Here is a 7,687-nt window from a genome sequence, read left to right as displayed (position 1 = left end):
GGCTTGGTGGAACTTTTATTGGATGTTTGGCTTTGCAAACAGTCAGAAGTGGTTCTGTTTGGTTCTTCACCTGTTTATCAGCTTTATTGTACCTTTATTGCGGCGCACTGCAGCCGCTGCAATTCCCAAAAACAAGCTAATCCCCTGTGTTCTCAAAACATGGTGATATTTATAACAGTTGTCAAACTACGGCTCCTACAGCATATTTAAAATAAAACGACTGACCAATATAAATAGAAATTTGCCCCTTCTTGCATCTTGACAGAACTAACAGAAACTAAACTGTTTATAGATTTATATCATGGAGAATTTATCAAACATCAGTTTTCTAATCTTTATTTTAAGTCGTATTTAATAGATATATCGAATAACAAATTATGGCGCTACTAATATTTTCATGACAGATTTCTCCTTGTTGGGATAAAATGGTTTTCTGGACACAATGAATCACATAGCGACCAATAGGCGCTGTCCAGTCCAGTAAACAATTAGCAGGAGTACAAAAGACATAAAAATAATTAACTATACTATATTAAGAAATTGGGCTGCACAGTGGCGCAATTGGTAGAGCTGTTGCCTTGCAGCAAGAAGGTTCTAGGTTCGATTCTTGGCCCCGGTCTTTCTGCATGGAGTTTGCATGTTCTCCCTGTGCATGGTGGGTTTTCTCCAGGTACTCCGGTTTCCTCCCACAGTCCAAAAACATGACTGTCAGGTTAATTGGTCTGTCTAAATTGCCCCTAGGTGTGAGTGTGTGTGTGTGTGCATGGTTGTCCTGTGTGTCTCTGTGTTGCCCTGCGACAGACTGGTGACCTGTCCAGGGTGACCCAGCCTCTTGCCCGGAACATTAGCTGGAGATGCACCAGCAACCCTCCCGACCCCACTGAGGGACAAGGGTGTAAGAAAATGGATGGATGGATATTAAGAAATTGTATTTAAGTCTTGCGCTACATGAAGCTCATTTTGAAATGAAAGTTAAAAACAATATATATATATATATATATACTGCCACCCCTGAAAAAATCCCTGCCCCCCTCATCCCACCCCATAAATATTTTTCTAGATCCGCCCCTGGATAGTTCTTATTTAAAAAGTGTCATTCCTATTCCATAACTTGTTCAAACCTAAAATTAGCACAAAACTTATAGACATTTACTTTACATAAAAAATATTAACATACCAAACAGTAATCGACAAACAAAAACTTGTAAAGTGTAAAAAGTCATCAAGAAAAATCAGTAATACCGACAGTATTGATCTTACCACGCTAGTATTGATCCAAAACTGACTTGGTTTGGATGTCAACAATATTTTTGTATCGATCCACCCAACGGTTCTTTTGAAGGTGCAGCCAATCAGCACCAAGGAAAATAAACACAGCTCCTGGATAGGCCATCAAGTTGCATTTTGGCCAATTATCCCAACTACCCCAGCTGTCTTTTCCTTGGAGTCATGTTCCACAGAAATATTCGCAAATACTGAACTTTGAATAGGCAGGAGTCCGTTATATTTCAGCAAAAGATAATATAATGTACTGCAACTGGTAAAGCAGGAGGGAAGATGGCTGCCAATGGCTTATTTAATAGAAAAACAACAACCTTGTGTTCAGAAATGAAAATAAAAAAACACAATATATTGTTTGTGAGAAAGATGCATTTGGATTTGATTCCAAAGTTGCAGCTGGAAAATCTCACAACTAATTAGGCTAACTGGCAACAGGTCAGTAAAATAATTGGGTATCAAAGGAGCGTCACAGATGGACTCAGATTTTAGGAAGGAAATTACACAAATTGTCCTTCCTTAATAATCTATAGTAGGAAATATCACTGAGACATAAATATCTGTAGTGCCGTAAAATGCCATTGTCATAAATGAGAGACTCAGGATCATCCATAGAAGCAGTTTATTTACGTATGTCAGTGATTCTTGAGAATAGGGACAAGGCAGATCCTATGGATAAAGCACAAAATTTGAATAAAATATGCACAAAATATTTTTTTTTCAAATATCTGACTAAAATAACCTGGGTCATGTGAGCACAACAGTGTATATTTTCCTGGTGTTTGCTGAATATTTTTTTATTTTAAACATTGTAGTCAGTGGATGATGCCTGTAAAATCCCTTTGTCCTGGAGCAGAACTCAATACATTATAATAGTTTAAAACAATTAAAGGAATACTAAAATTATATGACACGTACAAGTAGTCATATAAATAATTATAAAAGTATTAATAAATTGAATTAAAAATCCTTTTTATATATTTTCCAACTCCATTGAAATTTGTCCCTAGTTTTTGTCAACACCGTCAGAAATGAAAAGAATGTAAAACAATCAGGCCTTATTGGGGGGCACCAGAACTTCTGAGGACCCCATGACCACTTCCTTTCTCTTCCTTTGCTAAGAGGGCTAGTTAGCTCTGGTTACCTCATGTTATTCTTTAGTTTTTTCTTCTGTTTTATTCCTAAGTTGTTTGTCACAACCATGATGTGTCAACACCATAACTGACAACTTACAAAACTTTGATGACATTGTGTGAAATAAAAACTTAATTTCGGTATATTGTAAAGATTTCATGGACCTGATGAGCTACAATATGGCCTCCTTCAGAATATCATATAAATTGAAGTAGTTTGGCATTTTGTCAACTCCGTCAGATGTCAACTCCATCAGAGTCTGAGACTCTTTTAGTGAAATTGTTTACAAATCTCACTTAAATGTGCAATTAATTCATTTTAATGTATTTTACATAAATTGCATTACTTCACATGTATCAAATATTTCTTTTTACTTTACATTTGTCACCACCTTCAGTTCTGTGTCAACTCCGTCATGCACTGTCAACTCCGTCAGATGGACTTTTTGTTGTTTTAAATAATTTTTTTTGTTTGTTTCTTGAGAAGCATTTGTCTGTAAAACTGAGTAAAAATATCACTAATAGGGTATTTTAAAAATAATTTTATATTTATTTTTGTCAGATGGTGATGACAAAGTTCTGGGTCAGGTCGATTAAAAATTTAATTTTTAAAAAAATGTTGCAACTGGGAGCCTGCACTTTAGCATCTTTACATTTCCAAAACATTATTTGTCATATTTGCATACATAAGGTTGAGAAATAATACAAAAAAATTGGGGAAAATTAAAACCCATTTTGTCCCTATTCTCAAGAATCACTGATGTGCATATCTGCTATTTGAAATAAAAAGAATGAAAAAGTAAAAGCAGCTTGTTTTAGATCAGTGCTTCTCAACCCTGGTCCTCACCGGCCCCCTGCTCTGCTCTGCATGCTTTAGATGTGCCTCTATTCCAGAACAGCTGATTCAAATGATTACATGACCATCAAGTACTGCAGAAGCCTGTTAATCACCCAGAGATACAATTCAGGTGTGGCAGAAGGGAAATACATAAAACATGCAGGACAGGGGGCAGTGAGGACCAGGGTTGAGAAACACTCCGTCTCCTGAGATTCCAACTACTGCCTCCTGTGAGCATAAGAGGGGAAGTAAAGTCAAGACAATTATGATAATTACATCACAAGCAAACGGCTTATATCAATACATGCACATTCACACACAGGTGATCCACATTTACGAGTTAAGTGATCAGACATGATGTTTCACAAAACCTCTTTAAAAGTTTTAAACCGAGATAATGGCACTTTTTCAATCCAGAGCCGTAAATAAGATAGGAAATAGTGTACCGGCAGCTGCAACTTTTTTGTTTTACCCCCAAATCTCATCTCAATACCTCTAAACTCAAACTCTGAGCCTCCAATAAAAGTTGTACCACAGCTAGAAAGTCTTGCGGTCCGTCTAATGCCAACGTGCCCCGCTGGCATTAGGCGGGTACGTTGGACATTGCACATCTTCTGAATTCATTATTACAGCAAAGTTAAGGTTGTAAACTGCATCTGTTTTCAATTAGACATATATTTTGGGGTGAAAAAGGGAAAATGTGCTGCCCCCAAATTAACTCAGTAAGACTTTCCCTCTCCCTTGTCAGACATAATCTACCATCAGATCCTGTTTCCTCCATTTGACTTCACCCCAATAACTCCAACCACTGTCCATTCTTTAACACGCTCACTGTCTCACACCTGGGAAATAAAAGGAGCACATGTCCATCAAAAAACAGAAATGCCCAAAAATCTAAACTTTTTTCTAGAAACACTTTGGAAATTTCTGAGTTTGAAAAGTCAAAAATCTTCAACTTTTGGAAACGTAGAAAATTCCAAAAGCTAAATTACCTTTTAACTTTTGAAATTCATGAATTTTCAATTTTTTCCCTGAAATTTTCTGAGATTTGTCTCAACCTTTCTGGGGGGGGGGGGGGGTTCTAGCTCATTTTTGACTTTTCAAACTCAGAAATTTCCTTGTTTGTTCCTGAAAATTAATAAGATTAATCTCAAAATTTCTGAGTTTTTTTGGCAGAAATTTACTCTTCCTTTCTTTTCTATCTACAATGGCCCCAACAAGCCGTCGTACACCTTTGTGCGTCTACCCCGTCAATAACTCCTCATATTTGTCCTCTTTATCTGCTTCTGTCGTGTGTCTTTTGCTCGTTCGCTCCATCGGTCCGTCCTCTCCTCGTACTCTCCCTCTGCACAGATGCCTGGCTTGCTTTGCAACAGCTGTCTCGCCATGTGTCACCACCAAGTGTTGCCTCCACCGCAGGGCCGAGCGGAGGTGGGGGGGAGGGGTGGTGAGAGTGGATTAGTCATAAATATTCATGTTCTCTTGGATCCACAACCAAACAGAAAATGGCAACCCAGAAGAGGCTCCACCCATTTAACAAAGACCGGTGGGGGATGGATGAAGGGAGCGAAGGGGGGGAACAGGAAGGACGGATCTGAAGATAGGAGGAGAAGCAAAGAAAACGTACAGGAAATGAAAGCAGATGGAGAGAGAGGAGAAGCTGGCTGGTAGGGACTTATAAAACCATACCAATACAGAGATGTGAAAGAGGGTGAACGGGAAAAGTGGCGCATGAGAGATGGTACGCAATGAGAGTTTAGGCAATGACATTAGAACATTTTTGTATTTTGAGAGCTTTCAAAAACGTCTTGGCGCGATATCAAAGTAAGACATGTTGGAGCTGAAGGCCAAAACAGGCTTGAGGAGGCTGAAGTGAGAGCTAATGTTAGCATTCGTGATTCTGTACCACTCAGGTGAGAGCCAATCAGACTCCAGCATGGCTCAAACACACGCTGTGATTTCACTACAACTGTCAGCCATATTCTATTAATGTCGGAAAAGCACAATTTCACAATTACAATGTTTCCGCTAACTAAGAAACACAAACTCTTACTTGAATAAGTTTGTTCGCACAATAAGTGAATAAAACAAAATCCCGCGCCATCGTCCTCCTTCTACTTCCTGTCGTCTTAACATCAGCAGTAACTTTTGGCTGTTGATCATGTGACTGGCGGGATTCGAAAAAGTGTCTCTGTTGCGGTTTTGGGGAATATGCTAATTTTGATACAGCCGAAAAGCCACCATCATCCTAGCACAAAAACGTTTACCGGGAAAAAAACATGTGTTTCCATTAAGCCGATTTATTTTTGGCATTCCAACTTTCGCAGTTTTATGGGCAGCAGAGTAGAAACGGAACTTATTAAATGCGTGTTAGACGTCTCCTTTTCTAGGACGGTTTGAACAGCTTGTGATGTTACAAAACGTTTTCCTTTATTTACTCCTAACTATAGCAGGCCACACCAGGCATGTCTGGCCGCCAACCACACCACAAGCCAACAAAGTCCAGTGATGTATCAAACTCTCTGCTCTGCATGTGGACCAAATACGTCTGACTTCCTAGGCTGCACAGTGGCGCAGTTGGTAGAGCTGTTGCCTTGCAGCAAGAAGGTTCTGGGTTTGATTCCCGGCCTGGGGTCTTTCTGCATGGAGTTTGCATGTTCTCCCTGTGCATGGTGGGTTTTCTCCGGGTACTCCGGTTTCCTCCCACAGTCCAAAAACATGACTGTCAGGTTAATTGGCCTCTCCAAATTGCCCCTAGGTGTGTGTGTGCATGGTTGTGTGTCCTGTGTGTCTGTGTTGCCCTGCGACAGACTGGCGACCTGTCCAGGGTGACCCCGCCTCTCGCCCGAAACGTTGGCTGGAGATTGGCACCAGCAACCCTCCCGACCCCACTGAGGGAAAAAGGGTGCAAGAAAATGGATGGATGGAAAATGGATGCGACTTTTCCTTCTCGGGGCTCAAATGCTTTTATCAAAGAGTGCATTTTGTAAGATGTTAAGAAAGTCAAGAGTTTCTGGTGGTCTTGGGTCTGAAATACAACAGATGAAGGATTTCAGTTCAACACTCATGTTTTCTAACAGCAATTTAAACACCCTGGAGAAATAAGCAGGTGTTGTTCTATAGAAATAAGCTCAGACTACTTCTCTCCAAAATATAAGTTTATTAACAATTCAAATTATTCAAATAATTTAACATCATTTAATCAATAAAGTCACTAATTTAATAATCAAATACAGTTAAGTATAAAAAAAACTAAGAAGCTGTGAAAAAACAAAACAGTAACATGAACAAATAAGAAAAAAGGCAACAAACAGTATTGATGTTGCTGGTCAGTATGAACAGTATTAATTTAATATTAGGGGTATTGTAAATAAGGGGAAAAAAGGAGTAAATTTTTGCCAAGGAATTTCAGAAATTTTCTAGTAAAAAACAGAAATTTCTGAGTTTCAAAAGTCCAGGGTTTGCTAGAAAAAAAACTCTATTTTGAGATTAATTTCAGTTATTTTCTAAAAAAAAAGCCCAGAAATTGTATGTGTTAAGTGACAAATGATTGACTTATAAAAAGCTCAAGAATTTCTAAGAGTCTTTCAGATTTACCTCAAAATGTCAGTTTTTGCTAGCACGTTTTCCAGTCTTCAAACTCAGACATTTTCTACAAAAACAGCAAAGAAATTTCTGAGACTACTCTCAAAATGTCAGGTTTTTTTGGCAGAAATTTACTCCACACACAGATTTGATGCATTTCAGAGAAATTTAACGAACAAAACGTAAAATCTCTGGGACAGGAGGAGCTAGATGAGAATCATGCGACAAATCAGGAGCCTTTCAGGTGAAACGCATGAGGATGACGAGGCAGAGCAGGTGAAGAAAATGAGGACTTACTGGTGACCATGGATACAATAGAAAATGGAGGCAGACAAATAACATGAGGGGAACTAAAGAGAACATAGCAGGAAAAAAAGCCGAAGGAAACCAACAGAAATGCACAAAGAACAAAACAAGAATGAAATAAGAAAGCAAATACAAAGAAGAAACTTGATCCTAGAAAAGTGCTACAACAGACTTTTTTTTTTTTAAATTGTTGTTTGCCATCACATTCCTTTCTGAAGAGTTGTCCAGTGCTGCCATTACAGCTCACATGGCTGTCTGGGAGCAGACTGTTTCAATTTGTGGTTCTACGATGGTGAAATGAACCATCAAATGCTATCAGAACAGGCCTTCCCTCTCTGACTTTAATTATACCTTCAACAAAACCCCAGCTATCATCCAAACACACCTAACCCTACGCTTGCTTTGCACTTTTAATACTGATAATTACACAGATTAAAGCAAACTTGATATAAACTGGAGCAGGCTTTCTGTACTATTTAAGAGTAAATACAGGATCTCGCTTGGAACTACGTAATTTAGACGTAATCAGATCTAAAAGAAAAACCAA

Source organism: Poecilia reticulata, chromosome 8 (assembly GCF_904066995.2).
Source record: "Poecilia reticulata chromosome 8, P_reticulata-male-v2, whole genome shotgun sequence".
In the NCBI taxonomy this organism is placed as follows: Eukaryota; Metazoa; Chordata; class Actinopteri; order Cyprinodontiformes; family Poeciliidae; genus Poecilia; species Poecilia reticulata.
The sequence above is the reverse complement of the archived record's forward strand: the minus strand, read 5'-3'. Positions refer to the sequence as shown.